The sequence below is a fragment of the Mobula birostris genome, chromosome 15 (assembly GCF_030028105.1).
Source record: "Mobula birostris isolate sMobBir1 chromosome 15, sMobBir1.hap1, whole genome shotgun sequence".
NCBI lineage: Eukaryota > Metazoa > Chordata > Chondrichthyes > Myliobatiformes > Myliobatidae > Mobula > Mobula birostris.
In genome coordinates, this window is record NC_092384.1 from 18,343,838 (window position 1) to 18,363,137 (window position 19,300).

The 19,300-nt window shown below is 42.8% G+C and overlaps 1 protein-coding gene across 2 annotated transcripts in view; it reads right to left on the bottom strand.

The window, feature by feature from the left end:
* LOC140210435 (palmitoyltransferase ZDHHC1-like) overlaps positions 1-592 on the bottom strand; it is a 55,586-nt gene extending 54,994 nt beyond the window's left edge. For both annotated transcript variants that reach the window (XM_072279388.1, XM_072279387.1), the window contains exon 1: positions 506-592. The gene's annotated coding sequence lies outside the window, so the exon portion shown is untranslated. The remainder of the gene's footprint in view (positions 1-505) is intronic.
* Positions 593-19,300: the final 18,708 nt, after the last annotated feature.

A 19,300-nucleotide genomic window follows, 5' to 3' on the forward strand; every position in this document is an offset into this window, starting at 1 on the left:
ATACTTTGGCTGACACGGCATGTAACGATGATGAAGATGAATACTTGTGCTGACAATTGAAAGAAAACTGGCTAGGGTGGTGTGAACGTCATACCTGGTCACTTCTTCACGCGTTCGGGGAAGTATTATAAGAGTACTAGACGAGGTTGGCGACAAGGCAATTGCAATGCAAGTTTACAAGTGCGACACTCCTACCTTGGGCCGTGACATTGGCTCTGGGTCTGAGATCCTTACAAAGCGCGAAGCGGATCATTATGGTTAAATCCGTTACTGTGAAAAATAACTCGGTTCAGCAATACACAACCATCCTCTTCCCACGGACAGGCAGCCCGACCCGGGGCTCAGCACTGATTGCAATCGAAGCGGCCGGACGGCCACCCGCACCATCCCGGAGGGCGGGTTAAAAGACCAGCAATGATTTCACCTGGCATGAACCCTGCCACAGCGGACAGTGACTGCCCGCCCTCTCTACTCCCCAAGTGGAAAACACATCCATCCTCCGTACCTCTCAACGGTGTTCTGAGCCATTAGAACGGTAAACACCCACGGTCACCACGGTCTACGTCTCAAACTTCCTTTCATCGTGACGCGACAATGCAGCGAACTGCGCCTGCGCGTCCCGACGCTTGCGGGGCGTGGGAGAGGATTTGTGCCGAGAAAGGATGTTTTCTTCTTCCAACTCCGTACTCCCTCTGATCGTCTGCCCGCTCCTCCCCTTCCCGAATAGTCCCAGTGTTTTCCGACCCTTTCTTAACCCTAGAGCACTTTCATACTTGCCAACGCCCCTCTTAGGCACAATATACTTTCCGGCGCCCCCATAGTGTAAAAACAAGTCTACCCTATGCTAAAGTGATTCTGCTTTAACTTTTTATCGGTCTTTAAACCTATCTTACACACTACGTTGTACAGCATCTTCGATATCATTGTGACCTTTGAGCTTGAAGGTTTTTAGCAAGAGTTGAAATCTCTGGTTCAAGTTGCGGTAGCAAAAGGCTTAAGTCCCAGGCGTAACAATGTCCAAGCGGTTTCTCTTTTTTTTGCGTGTGGTTCACTGCACTGAAGCCTCTTTCAACAAAGGTAGGAGGAGGGAAATGCAATGAAGAGCAGTTTGGCTCTTCTCCAAAGACCAGAAAACTTTGTATGACAGTGTAACCACACACCACAAAAGCCAACATTTTTGAAAAAAAATTACTTATCATTTTGAATTTTGATCATTTCTTCTTGCAAGCGCTCTCCCTGTTCTTCCACCTTGCAAAGAAGTGGGTTAATTACCCAGTCCAGAATTTCCAGATCGTTCAAATCCTTGAATCAATTCTGAAAGTCCTTCTTCAGTGACTGCAGATGTAAGCAGTACTCTTGCAAATCACCATATGTGAAAGAGGGTGCCAGACTTTCAATGCAGGGAAACTGTGAGAACATTCTTCTCCCATTGTTTTGCTTATTTATTTCCAAATTTTCAACTCCTTACCCATAGTGGACACTGCTTTTTGCCTGGATTAAATTAAAATTCTCACCCTACCGTTTCATATTTAGAACGTTCATTTCATCACACAGATCAGCTTGGTATGCCACAGCTCCATATAGAAGCTTAATCTTGCTTCCCAAGCTCTTGTTGAATTGGAGCAAAGATTGAACCTCTGTGTCAAAATGATCATAGAAACGTGTTAAGCAGCAGCCTTTTGACAGCCAATGTGAAGAAGCAAGCGTTCAAACACGTTATCTTAGGGTAACTGGTGAAATATTCTGCTGTTTAACGGATGAGCTTTAATTTTGTGATAACATAATGGTTTAAAAAAAGTTGGCTGAGGTTTTTAGCTACGATATGATGACGATGAATTACACAATGGATTGCAAATTACTTGGAATATCCTTCTTCATATATGCCACTAAACCAGCATTGCTTCCCTGTTATATATGGTGTTCCATCCATTGCACAAGAAATCATGTTCCTAATTGGAATAGTTTTATCCTCAATTTACATTTTGAACTCGTCCTAAATTGATTCTCTGTTGATATTTGTTTTTAACTTTTTACAAAACAAAATCTCTTCATAAACTTCTCCAATTTTGACAAATAGTGCATATGCCATTAGCAATGCATCATTGCCTCGCACTGTTTATTCATCCAGCTGTATCACAAATATTGTTTTTGTTCCTCTGTGCATAAATGATTCTCAATGTCGTCACTCATTTTGTCAATACAACGAGCTACAGAGTTATTACTCAGAGGAATTGATTTTAAAATAGGGGTATCCATTTTGAGAGCAGTGGTGAGCATTTCTGATGCAGTGGCATTATTAACCTTTCACCTATTCCATGAGATTTTCCACACTTTGCTATAATTTTGGAAATGTTGTAAGAAGCAATGAGACCAATATCAAGGTCATTTTTAGTTTTCTTGGGAAAGTAACTGAGTGTGCAATGCTTTTCAAATGCTTCTTTCATCCTCTGGAACTGAGTAATACCATAAGTGGTCTTTTCAGGGTGTCTTTTACAGAAGTGTCCCTACAATCTTGATGGTTTCATTCCTTCATTAGACAATCCAAATACGACGCATGGAGCATTGCTGATCTGATGAGAACCGAATAAAACCGTACTCCAACATTGTATTGACGCACTTTCTATTTCTCAGCAGGATATTTATCCATCGTTATCAGGAATAAGCTAAAATTAAAAAATGAACACAATCTGGAAATGCCTATTGGATGTTGACGACAGCAGCGGGTTGACATGGACGAAACGATGGTAGCGGCATGCAAAGGAACGGCGAGGCGAAGTTGAAGATGATCACAACAGTGAAAATTACATTGACGAGGATTCAGATTGGGATCTGAATGTTAGTCGGGACAGAGCTGGTGTTCGGCAAGCTACCTTTCTACCACTCCAATTAGCGCGATTGATCAATCACGTAAGGTCCCATAAAACCATAAGATGGTCGTTGACCGCACATATGCAGCCGAGGTCGCTTTGAACACCTCAGGAGGAATCCTCAGGGTAGGCAGGTTCTATTTCACCTGTTTCCGGTATATCTGTACTTCACTTACCAAATGTTAAATTGCATGAACTAGTTCAGTGCCGCGAGTCAAGCAGAACTGTTGGGCACTGCGGTTGCTAATTTATGCATCACCAATAACGTCTGTTTGGTCGGTAAGGTCGGATGAGATTACCGAGTTTCAGATGCATTGTGACGACGAGTGCTCACCGCCTGCAGACCTGTGGTTCTTCCCGTGTTCCAGTGGCTCATCCTTTTGTTTGGAAGTGCCTCAACTTGGGGCGCCGCTTACCACCCCCCCCACCCAAGAATCCTTAGGACAGGTAGCCACCCTCATGTGGGGTGGTACCGCCCCCACTGGGAATCACTGGTCTAAGCGTTCCACCACAGCTAAATCTGATTTTCATCCAGCAACTTCTGGAGACCACTTCCCAGCACATACCAGGCCATGGCCTCCTACTGCTCCTTTCTCTCTTGCTCACTGATTTAGCCAGAGCAGGCTGAGTAATAGATAAAGTACTAACCAGCTGCTTGTTTAAACCTTTCTGCTGCCTTCTCTTTAATGTTTTACTTAGTGAAGAAAGCTAATGGCATGTTGGCCTTCATAACAAGGGGAGTTGAATATAGGAGCAAAGAGGTCCTTCTGCAGTTGTACAAGGCCCTGGTGAGACCCCACTTGGAGTATTGTGTGCAGTTTTGGTCTCCAAATTTGAGGAAGGACATTCTTACTATGGAGGGAGTGCAGCGTAGGTTCACTGGATTAATTCTAGGGATGGTGGGAATGTCATACGTTGAAAGATTGGAGCGACTGGGCTTGTATACACTAGAATTTAGAAGGATGAGAGGGGATCTGATTGAAACATATAAGATTATTAAGGGATTGGACATGCTAGAGGCAGGAAACATGTTCCCGATGTTGGGAGAGTCCAGAACCAGAGGCCACAGTTTAAGAATAAGGGGTAGACCATTTAGAACGAAGTTGAGGAAAAACTTTTTCACACAGAGGGTTGTGGATCTGTGGAATGCTCTGCCTCAGAAGGCAGTGGAGGCCAATTCTCTGGATTCTTTCAAGAAAGAGTTAGATAGAGCTCTTAAAGATAGCGATAGGGATATGGGAGGAAGGCAGGAACAGGGTACTGATTGTGGATGATCAGCCATGATCACAGTGAATGACAGTGCTGGCTCAAAGAGCTGAATGGCCTACTCCTGCACCTATTGTCTATTGTCTATTTTATTTTATTATCCCGGAGCTGCTCCACACCAAGCGAACCCTACAGCATCTGTCAGTAGATTGCAAACATACTGACAGAAAGTAAGCAGTTAGAAAAGCTGAGGTCCAACTTGTCCTATCCAATGTCTGTAAGCACAGGCAGTCCCCAGGGCTGTGTTCTTTCATCCCTCCTGTTCTCACTTTATACAAGTGATTGTACCTCCACACACAAATCCATTAAAATTCTGAAGTCCGCTGATGACAGGACTGTAGTTGGCTATCAAAGAGAGGTAGACCACTTTGCTGCATGGTATGCTTGTAACAACTCAGAGCCTCATGTATAAAGACAAAGGAAATGAAGATTGACTTTTGTCAACAACACCCTACCCTCACCTTGGAAATTAATGTCCAGGCGGTGTCTGAACAAGTCATTCCAATTCCTGAGGACTACTCATCCTCTGTCGCTCCAAGGAGTAAAGGCCAAGTTCGCTCAACCTATTCTCATAAGGCATGCTCCCTAATCCAGGCAACATCCTTGTAAATCTCCTCTGCACCCTTTCTATAGTTTCCACATCCATCCTGTAGTGAGGTGAGTGATGAGAACTGAGCACAGTCCTCCAAGCGGGGTCTGACCAGGGTCCTATATAGCTGTAACATTACCTCTCGGCTCTTATGCTCAATTCCACGGTTGATAAAGGCCAATGCCACAGAGTCAACCTGCTCAGCAGCTTTGAGTGTCCTATGGACTCGGACCTCAAGATCCTTCTGATTCTCCACACTGCCAAGAGTCTTACCATTAATACTATATTCTGCCATCATATTTGACCACTGAAGTGAACCACCTCACACTTATCTGGGTTGAACTTTATCTGCCACTTCTCTGCCCAGTTTTGCATCCTATTGATGCCCTGCTGTAACCTCTGACAGCCCTCCACACTATCCACAACACCCTGACCTTTGTGTCAGAAAATTTACGAACCCATCCCTCCACTTCCTCATCGAGGTAATTTATAAAAATCTCGAAGAGAGACAGTCCCAGAACAGATCCCTGAGGCACACCACTGGTCACCGACCTCCATGCAGAACATGACCCATCTACAACCACTCTTTGCCTCCTGTGAGTAAATCAATTGTGGATCCACATTGTAATGTCCCCCTGGATCCCATGCCTCCTTACTTTCTCAATAAGCCTTGCACGGGGTACCTTATCAAATGCCTTGCTGAAATCCATATACAATACATCTACTGCTCTACCTTTATCAATGTGTTTTGTCACATCCTTAAAAAATTCAATCGAGCTCCTAAGACACGACCTGCCTTTGACAAAGCCATGCTGACTATTCCTAATCATATGACTCTGATAATAAATTTTACGTTGAACTTTATTGTTAAAAACCTGTTCCTCGACTGAGCAAAGAGAGGAGCTAAAAAAATACTGCTGACTCCATCCACCGGTCATACATTCACCAATCTGCCATCATGAAGATGCTACAAGTCCATCACCACCAGGACTACACATCATCTCCAAGGCTTCTTTCCTGTAGCTATCCAGCTTCTCAACAAATCTCACTCAGGTATAAAATCCCAAATGTCCCAACCCAACATCTGTTAAATAAATGGTCTTTCCTGCTCTCCTTGTTCTGTTGATAATTATTGAATCGGTTCATATGTCCATGTTTACTGAAATTTGATTATTGACACTTGCAAATATGTTAGAGGATTTTAAGAGGCGTCTGGATATGCATATGGATGTAAGGGAGATGGAGGAATATGGACATTGTGTATTTGGAGGGATTAGTGTTTGGGTATTTTTGATTTGCTTTTTAGCCGGGTTGGCACAACATTGTGGACAACTGCTTTGTATTCAGAACAGTCAAATTGCAATAAGCTTCAGAAATGGCATGACTAGAAGCCCCCAAATGATCCACAGCTCTATCAGGCCATAGCCTTGCCTCTGATTTCCCCACTGTGGAAAACTGGCACATTGCTTAAACACCAGAGGCAGGAATGCCCTCCCACTCTCCATCCATCTCCAGCACCTCATGCGAATGCCGGAACAATGCAACCACATCAATGTTCCAACTCCCCAGCCGATATTGAAGGTTGAAATCATACACAGGCAACTCTGCCAACCAGCGATAACCTGTGGCATCCAATTTCACCAAGGTCAGGATACAAGTCAGTAGATTGCTGTTGATTCTTGCTTGAAACTTGGCACCATATAGATAGTTACTTAACTTATTCACCACTGTCCATTTCATTGCCAGAAACTCCAATTTGTGCATAGGACAGTTTCAATCAGATACTGACATACCCCGGTGAACAAAAGCAAAAGTCTTGATAAAGGACACTGCCTAAACCCTCAAGCCTGGTGTCTGTATGCAGTACATATGGCAACTGAGGGTTTGCAAAGGCCAGCATGTGCTTTAGTCAGCAATTCTTTCAGCAGCTGAAAGACCTCTTCACACTTGGCATTCCATCTTTCCCCAAAAGGCTCTGAAGGTCTAAGATAAACCTTACCTTCTTCTCCCTTTCTTTCCCAAGGGAGAGTAATCACACAGAAGCTGATTCAAAGGGTGGTTTACTCTGGAGTAGCTCTTCCCAAATCTCAGGTAGTACACAAAGAGGAAATGAACATAGGACACTCACATTCTTGGGCCTTGGCCATGTGGTTACCGCCTCTATCTTGGACAGATCCATAGCCACTCCATCCTGAGAGACTATGTGTCTGACATAACTGACGTCTTACAGAACTGGCACTTGTCCAGTGACAGATTTAAACCTTCAGCTTTCAGATGGTCTAATAGCTTCAGTAGCTTCACTTCACGCTCCTCCAGTGTGGTCCTGAACACTATGAGATCATCCAAGTACATGAGTACCTTAAACAGGTTCATATCTCCAACAGTCTTCTCAATAACACATTGAAAATTAGCTGGTGCTCCTCATATGCCCTGGGGCATTCTTTCAACTGAAAGAATCCAAGTGGACATATGAATGCAGTCTTCTCTTTATCAGCTTCACTCATGCGTATCTGATAATACCTACTCCTTAGATCCAACACACTCAGGCAGGCCAGAGCATCCTTGATCCATGGAACAGTATATTGGTCAAGGACTGTACGTCTGTTCAGTGTCCAATAGTCAACACACATCCGTTCCTTCCCATTCTTCTTCCTCACCACTATGGGTGACCAATAGGGACTTCTGGACTCAGTGATAATGCCAGCTTCCTTCAGTTTCAGCAGGTGCTGCTGAGCACCTTCAATCTCCACTGGTAATAACCATCCAGAAGTTTCTCTGAAAGGGGAGTCCTCTGTCACTCTAATAGTGTGGCAAGTACTCTTGGAGCACCCACCATAAAACTTTCAGTAGAAAGGACATCTTCGAGCTTCAGCATCTTCTCAGTCAGTCTCCTTTTCCATTCCTTGCTACCAGGGAGACACCAAAGTTGAATAACTTTACTATTAACTTTCCCAATCCAAAACACTGTCTCTCTCCCTGTTTTCTCACCGGAAAACAAAACATTACCATCACAGGGAAAAGATCTGCCATCAGCATCTTCTGTCTGAGGACAAATTCTCTCTCTCAGGTATTTCTGACAATCACTGTCATCCTGTTTTGACGGATAGCCAAAGGTTTCTGCGGTTCAGGTCTCACCAGCACTCTGACAGGTAAATACAACTCTTCTTCGTGATTCTCTGGAGTATTCACCAGGAGGGACTCGGTGTTGGGCATTCCAGGGAACTTGGGGATTCCCGTCACTCTAGCTACTTCCCCTGGACATAACATGATGGGTTTGGACTGGGTAAACCACACAGTTCCTCGTCTATACTCATCATCCTGCTTAGAAGGAACTTGGACCTTCTCAAAAACAGCTCATCGAGTGAATGGACATGGTTTTCAAAAAATTTCCTCCCTCTCTCTTTTTGCATGCTCACAAGAGCATTCTCACGATGGAGGCATCTGTTCCCACAAGAATGGAAGCTTCCCCTTTTTCAACTGGATCCAGACAGACCAACACTAGTGTATCAAGGGTCTCAGCTACTCTAACATCTGCTTCCAAAAACTCCAGTTCTAACTACAAGTAACCTTTATATGGATAATCATCAGTACCAAGGCCCCAAATTTCTAGGGCACTGAGTGGAGTCAATGGTAAATACATCAAATACCAGTTGTAAAAGGATTTGTGAAGTAACTTGACAACCTGTGCCAAGTATAGCTCTGGCATAAATACCCACTTGAAGTGTCCGTCCTCTCCACAGATGTAACAGAAAATACTGGTCGTTTCCCCCATCAAAAGACTCCTTTCAGCACCATTCCTTTGTTTTGCACGTCCTACGGTTGGGTCAGGTTTCCTATCGGACTTGTCACACTTGGTTGCAGCATTAGCTGACATCAGCCGAGATACCTTGACTGCAGGTTTTTCCACTTCATCTTACAAAATCTCCACTTGTGTGGCATCAGGAATTGCTTCAGCAACAGGGGCTACCACTGAGGACATTGCCCGACTAGTGAAGGCCTTCCACTCCTCCAACATATTTTCCTCCTCTTTTACTTCTCTGAACAGTTCAACAAACAAGAGAGGGGCACATTTTATGAGATATTTGAATACTTAAAGCAATCACCTCATGTGACTGTGCACCCTTCACAACTTGCTCCACCCTTAATTGATTTATCTCAGCCAGTTCAATGGCCCCCTTTACAGCACAAGCAATGCAGCTGAATCTCTAACCTGGAAAGATAGGTAGAAGGTTTCTCTCCTTTCTCCTGGAACGTGTGCCTAAACCTCATCATAAGATCAGTTGGGCCATCGTGCCAAAAACATTTTCTAATGCATGCATGTAGTCCACAGACGTGGCCAACGAGTTTTCTGTTTTAAGGACCTCACCACCTCAGCAGCTTAACTTTTGAAACTCTCTACAGTCATTGTTTTTTCATATTAACTGAACACCATCACTCATCCAGTAACTGAGTTGTCTGCTCCGCCAAAGCCTCATATTCTTCTTCCTGTACAGAACACTCTCAGACTTCAATAAGTTTGGCTCTCTGCAGGTATACATTGGCATTTATCAACTGGTGATATAGTAGCTGAAATCAGCTCAGAATTTAAATCAATCGCTGAAGGACTCTTTAGATCTTTCACATCAGACAATTCTTTTCCTTGACTTCACAGAAACAAGAACACTTCACTTTAAATTCTTCACCCTCAGCTATTCCCCTCTCCCTTTAAAAAATATGGACTTCCCATGGCCCTGCCCATCTATCAGACAGCACAACTTCAGTCATATCATGGGTAGCCTGGACTAACATGACATTCTCACCAGCTGATTAGTCAAAACATTGTTCAACAAGGGTAACTTTCCTCAATACTTTTACAGAATTCAGCACTCTAAGTAGCAGTTCGTTGGGTGTTCAAATACCCACCCCACTCACAACACAAGCATTACTTATGGATAACCTCTTTGAATCGCACCAAACCTTTATCCCTGCAGCATTCATAATAAAGTACCTTAATTACAACATACCTTCCATAAACACTAGTTTAAACTTTGACTTAAATAAACACACAAATAAAGTACTTAATGAATCTTTATAAAGCATTCACACAGCATCCAAAACCTGAATGACCACCCCACCAATGCAACTTTCTCACCGGACTCATATACAAACTTGGCTCATTAACTAATTCTGCTAACAGCCACGTGACTCAGTGGTGAGAAGGCCACCTTTCATAAACAATATATGTCTAGGGTTGGTATGATTTGGGGTTCAACCAAATAGGAAAGTTAGAAAGTTAGGAACATTGATTGTAGCAAATGCTGTGCAAATACTGCTCACACACAATTATCAGTTGCCAAGAAATGACAGATTGTACAGCAGTATAAAATTATAAAGAAAATATATTCACCAATTTTTCAACTTTACCAAATGGTTAACAGGAAAAGAAAAGAAAGATAAAAGGGCCCATGACAATTAAACCAGTCTAAATGTGCACATAAACATTGCAGCTCATTTCCATAGAAGATAGGTGTATCGCTTTACTCACGGCGCTGAATTCCCATCACCAACCACAGGGAGAACTTCCTTTCTTGGAATCCTTCGATTCTCAAAGCACTTCTTACATTATGGTCTCCCCTTTGCATAGGATCCTCCAGGCATCTTCCCTGGTGTTCTCTACATCTCCCACCCAAAAAAAACCCAAACCAGACTACTGTCCTTCAGAAATCTCATCCCATCCAGTTCTCTAGAATCTTCTCTCATATCTCACTGGGCAGAAAGTTACAACATGTACACAGACAGTCCTAATTGGCTGACACAACTTTCTTAAGTTGAGCAACATGGCTCCTTATGCTTAGCCGAAGCCAAAACACTCTTTTAAAGCAAGACACACTGCTTTTAAAGAAAACTGCTAAAATAAAAATACCTCACAGCATAGCAGTAGAAACCTTACCCAAGGCATTACAAATAATTTTCTTTACAATTATCAAAAGTCAACAATGATCTAATTGTTGACGTTTCGGGCCGAAAATGTCCTACTGAAGGGTCTCAGCCCAAAACATCAACTGTACTCTTTTCCAGAGATGCTACCTGGCATGCTGAGTTCCTCCAGCATTTTGTGTGAACACTTTTCCTGCATTGGCTTTTGCAACCAATTACATCATTCTTGAGCCAAGAAATCAAGCAAGTGATTGATTCTAGTAACACCATACAGTGCTTGCTGCTTAGTAATCAAACTAAAATTATGCAAGTAGCACAAAACAAATCAGTTAGCTCTTTTTTCCATTACTAAAAACTGAAGATTAGAATTTTTGCTAGCTAGGTGTCCCTCTATAGCCTGATGTTTCAATATTATTGAAAGCAGTGGATTGCTTTTATCTGCAAAACAGTCTGCTTAGTGAGGATGATTACCACTGAGGTATTTCTGAGTACTTGCTGGACACTAGGCAGCTTACTCATACATAAATGCAAGATAAATAAACTATGGGCAGTATGCTCAGTTTTCCAATATATACTACCAGTATATGAAGCCAGTGCACTGCATTGCCAGACCCCTCTGGAAATGCCAAGTCACATTTAAACACTAGTATTAGAAGCATGAGGGTGGTGGGGTGAAGATACATCTCAAAAGAGGTGCACGGTGCTCCTTCCATCTACTAGCCTGCAGGTCAGCCTTGGACAAAGTGTAGAAGCTGTTTTGCCCCTCCCCCCCCCCCCGATCAGGGTCATATGAAGCTATGGGAAGAGATTTTGGCTGGTCGCATGAGCAGCTGGTGTATACCATAAGTTCCAGTTATAAACAATCTCTGAAGACTATTGATAATGGCTGGGTTACTTTGTTTTGTAAACATAGTCCACAGTAGAAGGTAATGGCAAACCACTTATGTAAAAAGATTTGCCAAGAACAATCATGGTCATGGAAAGACCATGATCATCCACATCCTACAATGCGGCACATAATAAGACCATAAGACATAGGAGCAGAATAAGGCCATCTGGTCCATCAAGTCTGCTCCACCATTCAATCATAGAAACATAGAAACATAGAAAATAGGTGCAGGAGTAGGCCATTCGGCCCTTCGAGCCTGCACCGCCATTTATTATGATCATGGCTGATCATCCAACTCAGAACCCCGCCCCAGCCTTCCCTCCATACCCCCTGATCCCTGTAGCCACAAGGGCCATACCTAACTCCCTCTTAAATATAGCCAATGAACTGGCCTCAACTGTTTCCTGTGGCAGAGAATTCCACAGATTCACCACTCTCTGTGTGAAGAAGTTTTTCCTAATCTCGGTCCTAAAAGGCTTCTCCTTTATCCTCAAACTGTGACCCCTTGTTCTGGACTTCCCCAACATCGGGAACAATCTTCCTGCATCTAGCCTGTCCAATCCCTTTAGATTTTATACGTTTCAATCAGATCCCCCTTCAATCTTCTAAATTCCTACGAGTACAAGCCCAGTTCATCCAGTCTTTCTTCATATGAAAGTCCTGCCATCCCAGGAATCAATCTGGTGAACTTTCTTTGTACTCCCTCTATGGCAAGGATGTCTTTCCTCAGATTAGGGGACCAAAACTGCACACAATACTCCAGGTGTGGTCTCACCAAGGCCTTGTACAACTGCAGTAGTACCTCCCTGCTCCTGTACTCGAATCCTCTCGCTATAAATGCCAGCATACCATTCGCCTTTTTCACCGCCTGCTGTACCTGCATGCCCACTTTCAATGACTGGTGTATAATGACACCCAGGTCTCGTTGCACCTCCCCTTTTCCTAATCGGCCACCATTCAGATAATAATCCGTTTTCCTATTTTTGCCACCAAAGTGGATAACTTCACATTTGTCCACATTAAATTGCATCTGCCATGAATTTGCCCACTCACCCAACCTATCCAAGTCACTCTGCATCCTCTTATCATCTTCCTCACAGCTAACACTGCCACCCAGCTTCGTGTCATCCGCAAACTTGGAGATGCTGCATTTAATTCCCTCATCCAAGTCATTAATATATATTGTAAACAACTGGGGTCCCAGCACTGAGCCTTGCGGTACCCCACTAGTCACCGCCTGCCATTCTGAAAAGGTCCCGTTTATTCCCACTCTTTGCTTCCTGTCTGCTAACCAATTCTCCATCCACATCAATACCTTACCCCCAATACCGTGTGCTTTAAGTTTGCACACTAATCTCCTGTGCGGGACCTTGTCAAAAGCCTTTTGAAAATCCAAATATACCACATCCACTGGTTCTCCCCTATCCACTCTACTAGTTGCATCCTCAAAAAATTCTATGAGATTCGTCAGACATGATTTTCCTTTCACAAATCCATGCTGACTTTGTCCGATGATTTCACCGCTTTCCAAATGTGCTGTTATCACATCTTTGATAACTGACTCCAGCAGTTTCCCCACCACCGACGTTAGGCTAACCGGTCTATAATTCCCCGGTTTCTCTCTCCCTCCTTTTTTAAAAAGTGGAGTTACATTAGCCACCCTCCAATCCTCAGGAACTAGTCCAGAATCTAATGAGTTTTGAAAAATTATCACTAATGCATCCACTATTTCTTGGGCTACTTCCTTAAGCACTCTAGGACACAGACCATCTGGCCCCTGGGGATTTATCTGCCTTCAATCCCTTCAATTTACCTAACACCACTTCCCTACTAACATGTATTTCGCTCAGTTCCTCCATCTCACTGGACCCTCTGTCCCCTACTATTTCTGGAAGATTATTTATGTCCTCCTTAGTGAAGACAGAACCAAAGTAATTATTCAATTGGTCTGCCATGTCCTTGCTCCCCATAATCAATGCCTGATCCTCTTTTTTATCTCCTCCTCAACCCCAGTTCCCGGCCTTCTTCCCGTGCCATGTCCAATCAAGAACCCATCAGTCTCTGCCTTAAATACATTCAATAACCTGGCCTCCACAGCTACACATGGCAACAAATTCACCACCCTTTGGCTGAAGAAATTTCTCAGCATCTCTGTTTAGAAAGGGTGCCGCTCTGTCCTGAGGCTGTGCCCTCTTGTCCTGGACTCTCCCACCATGGAAAACATCCTTTCCACATCTACTCTGTCTTGGATTTTCAACATTCAAAAGGTTTCGATGAGATCCCCCACTCATCCTTCTGAATTCCAGTGAGTACAGACCCAGAGCCATCAAACGTTTCTCGTATGATAACCCTTTCATTCCTGGAATCATCTTTGTGAATCTCCTCTGGACCCTCACAAACACCAGCACATCTTTCCTAAGATGAAGGGCCCAAAACTGTTCACAGTACTCAAGGTGAGGCCTCAGCACTGCCTTATAAAGCCTCAATATCACATTGTATTCTAGACCTCTTGAAATGAATGCTAACATGGCATTTGCCTTCCTCACCACCAACTCAACCTGCAGGTTGACCTTCCGGGAGGCACAATGAATTGAGGCATGAAGACAAGTTCTTCTACAGTTTTCCATTTATACTGCAATGAAAGCCACTGTATCATAGCAACTGTATGATTTGCTCATCTGCAAGTGTTGAAAAAGACCAGCCAATATTTACACTGTGTAAAGCCAGTTATAGATTTGGAGCTGGATCATCCATGCTTCTTGTCACAGAGGCTTAATACTACAGCATACATCTTCTGTGCACTTACTAGGCTTGTAGTTTTGGCTCCTCCACTGAAGCCCTCATTCAGGTCCTCAGCAACAAAACACATTGCAACTTCAGCTTTCTGGGGAGCTAGTAACTTGGCATACATTTTCTTCCTGATCTGGCAACAAAAGACTCATATCAAGTGATACATGTCAAGCTCATCCTTAAAGCAACATCTAAAATATATGGTTGGGCACAGGAGTACATTCAGCCAGAGACTCATTCCACCGAGATGCAACACTGAGCATCATAGGAAGTCATTCCTGCCTGTGGCCATCAAACTTTACAGCTCCTCCCTTGGAGGGTCAGACACCCTGAGACAATAGGCTGGTCCTGGACTTATTTCCTGCCATAATTTACATATTACTATTTAATTATTTATGGTTTTATATTGCTATATTTATACTCTATTCTTGATTGGTGCAACTGTAACGAAAACCAATTTCCCTTGGGATCAATAAAGTATGACTATCACTATATGACAAACAAGAGGAAAATCTGCAGATGTTGGAAATCCAAAGCAAAACACATAAAATGCTGAAGGACCTCAGCAGGTCAGGCAGTATCAATAGAAAAGAGTGAACAGTTGACTTTTGGGCCGAGACCCTTCATCAGGACCACAATATGTGAAATCTTAATACTTGAGCACTTCGAGTGCCAATTTAAAGAACACACCTTGACGCTCAGCTGCTATGTATTAGCATACATAGTTCTGCTAATGTTCATTTCCATAATGCAAATTAGTTATAAGGTGATTGATGGAATTGGGACCACTATTACAGCATTATGTGGGACTGAATTGATTACAGCACCATCATGATTGGGAAAACTAGTTTAAAGTTTGTGCTTTGTTCTGCCAATAACCTGACTTGCTATAATGCAAAGTTTCTTTGGAATAAAATTCTTGCATTATAACAGAACTACTTGCAATTTGATGTATTACCACATATTTACAGATATTTTCATACAAGGTCGTTAATCTTTATTAACAGTAAAGCTAATTTTTATAGGTTTTGCTGCATCGTTGTATAGTTTTCTGCTTGTCAAAATATGTCACCAAAAATACACCAATGGTTGAGAAAATAGGAAAAATTGGAAATACATTTTTCAAAACACAATTTCTAAATGTCAAATGCAAATTTTATCTTTTTGTACTCTTTTCTCATATTCACATTATTTCAAAGTTAATTTTATTATCAAAGTACATACATGTCACTATATACAACCCTGAGATTCATTTTTTATGGGCATATTCAACAATCTATAGAATATTAACTATAACAGGATCAACAAAAGATTGAGCAGAGTGCAGAAGACAACAAACTCTGTAAATATAAATATAAATAAATAGCAAAAAATAATGAGAACATGAGATGAACAGTCCTTGAAAGTGAGTTTATTGGCTGTGGGAACATTTCAATGCTCTGGCAAGTGAAGTTGCGTGTCATTATCTCCTTTTGTTCAAGAGCCTGTTGGTTGAGGGGTAGTAACTATTCTTGAACTTGTTGGTGTAAGTCATGAGGCTCTTGTACCTTCTTCCTGATGGCAGCAGTGCAAGGAGAGCATGACCTGGGTGGTGGGGATCTCTGATGATAAATGCTGTTTTCCTGTGACAGCATTTCAAGTCAATGTGCTCAATGGTTTGGAAGGCTTTACTTATAATGTACTGGGCCAAATCCACAAGTCTTTGTAGGATCTTCTGTTCAAAGGCACTGTTGTTTCCATACCAGGCTGTGATGCAGCCAATCAATATACTCACCACTACACAGATACAGAAGTTTATCAAAGTTTTAAATGTCAGCCCGCAATCTTCACAAAATCCTAATGAAGTGGAGGCACTGCGTGCTTTGTTCACAATTGCACTTATGTGCCGGGCACAGGATAGGTCCTCTGAAATAGTAACACCAGGAATTTAAAGTTGTTAACCCTCTCCACTTCTGATTCTCTGATGAGGACTGGTTCATGGACCTCTGGTTTCCCTCTCCTGGAGTCTATAATCAGTTCCTTGGTCTGACATTGAGTTGTTGTAATGATACCATTCAGACAGATTTTCAATCTCACATCTATATGCTTATTCATCACTACTTTTGATTTAACCAACAGTGGTTTTCTCAGCAAATTTGGAATATGGCATTGGAGCTGTACTTGGCCACAATGTCATATGTGTAAGTCCAGTAGAGTAGGGGGCTAAGCAAACAGCCTTAGGCATACTTGTGCTGATGGAGAATATAGAGGCTATGTTGTTGTCAATTCGAAGAGACTGGGATCTACAGGTGAGGAAATCCAGGATCCAATTGCTCAAGGGGGTATTGAGGTCAAGTCTTAGAGCTTATTGATTCATTTTGAGGATAATGGTATTGAATGCTGAGCTGTAGTCAATAGACAGCATCCTGATGTATGCATCTTTGCTGACCAGATGTTCCAGGATTCAGTGAAGAACCAAGGAGATGGCATCTTATGTGGGCCTGTTACTCCGGTAGACAATTTGGAGTAGACCTAAGTTGCCTCTCAGGCAAAACACTTCATCACCGTGTATGTAAGTGCAACTGGGCAATAGTCGTCAAGGCAGGTCACAACACTCATCTTGGGCACCAGTATAATTGAAGCTTGCTTCAAGCAGGTGGATACCACACACTGATAAAATGCGAAGTTAAATATCTCAGTGAATACACCAGCCATTTGATCAGAATGTCTGTATTACGTGGCCAGGTACTCCATCCAGCCTGGATGCTTTCCATGGACGGACCTTCCTGAAGGCAGCTCGCACGTCAGCTTCAGACACTGAAATCATGAGATCATCAGGGGATGTGGGAGATTTTGATGGTTCTTCCATGTTCTACAGTCAGACTGTTATTTCTACAAGAATGGCATATTCTATGTTAGGCAACAACATATCCAGAGTTCAGGCACAAGTACACATTTCTGCTGATTTTCAAGGTGGGGTAAATCAGACCTCACTGTTTACTTAAATACATTACAACTATGAATCAGGAACTCTTTATGAATTTCAGAGGCTTACATATTTTGAATATACAATTTGCAGTTGCCCATGAGAATACTTGAGAGTTTTGTGGACAAAGGCTTCTTCCTTGCCATCCACCTCCAATCTATGTTAATCAGAGTGCCATTTTAATTATTGCAAAGGGATCACCAAAGATCCAACAAGAGAACACTATCGGCATCCTCAGGATGAAATTCTATGAGCTGCACTAACCTGTGATACTTTATGAAAACAATGATATTCATAATTCTCTCAATATCACTACTGACAAAGCCAGGGAAGTTATAATTCTGTGACCCAGATCTACAGTACAACAGATTCTGCAGTTGGATAGCCATTATTAGGTAGGCATCAAGTATTAATTCACACAGTGAGACTCATGAGGAATATAAAAATCAAAATGCAGATATTTACAAAACATAAAAAAATGCAGAAAGCATGTAGCATGTCAGGTTGCCTGCCACAGAAGTACAAGAATGTACTAATTAGTAAACTTAAAAAATATTTCTACCTGCAGTGTTGCTGTAAAAACACCAAGGAGATCTTAAACCTTGACTTACCAAACGCAGGATATTGACTGCCAGAGAAGAAAGATGGCAGCCTATGCAAAATTTGAGTTTGCCACTGGTTATCATAGAGTTGGATGCAGAGAAACAGACACAACTCATCTGCACAGACAAGTTGCCAAACTGAACTAATCCTATTTGCCTGCCTTTGGCCTTTATCCCTCTTAAGCCTTTCCGATCTGCGCACCTGTTTAAATGCCTTTTAAATGCTGTAATGGTACCCACCTCTATCATTTTCTCTGGCAGCTTATTTCACACAACACCATCTGTTTTATGCAAAAGCCTTAGGTACATATTTATAGCTAGGGTGCTTAAGACTGTTGCCCAGTACTGTACTTGCACAGGTAAATCGCGAGAGAGCAAAGGACTTTGGGAATGGTGAGAATGAAGCACTGCAGAAGGGGTGCAGGAAAGCCGATAGAGGAGTGCCATCTCAGGGGGTGGCGCAGGTGCAGTTACACCCGGCCCTGAGACACCAGGCCAAACAATTGGTTTATTGATCATTACAGAATGTCTCTCTGGTGCCTCCCACTCACTCCCCACTCCCTTCTCCTTTTCCCAACTATGATTCCCCTCTCCCTGCTCATTTCCCACTCTCAGTCCACAAGGGAGACCCATATCAGAATTAGATTTATCGTCACTCACACGTCATGACATTTGCTTCTTTTTCCGACGGCAGTACATTGAAATACATTAAATTACTGCAGTGTGTGGTGCGTGGCCAAGTGGTTAGGGCTTTGGACTAGTGATCTGAAGGTCGTGGGTTCGAGCCTCAGCCGAGGTAGCGTGTGTGTCCTTGAGCAAGGCACTTACCACACAATGCTCCAGTCTACCCACGCTACGGAAACCGGCATAAGCACTGGCCTGATGGGCCACAAGTATCGTGACATACTTTAATCTTTAAGAATTACTGCAGTATCGTGCAGAGGTTTTAAGCATCCTATATATAAACGTACAAACACCCTTAATGACTTTATGAACCTCTGTTTGGTCACCCCACAGCCTTTCACACTCCAGAGTAAACAGCCTGAGCCTATCCAGACTCTTCTCATAAACCCAAGCCTTCCAGTCCCAGAAACATCCTGTTTATACCCTCTCCAGTTTAATGACATCCTTCCTATAACAGGTGACCACAAATGCAGATAGACTCCCAACGTGGCCTTAACAATGTCTTGTACAGCTGCAACACCATGTCCCAACTCCTGTACTCAATATCCTGACTCATTCGTTATACTGTATACCATCTTGTATGACATAGGCGATCATGGTCTTTTCATGATCATGATTGTTCTTGTCAAATTTTTCCAAAGGAATTTTTTGGGCATCATCATCTTCTGGGCAGTGCTTTTACAAGACAGGCAGCCCAGCTATTACCACTACACTTCAGAGATCACCTGGCAT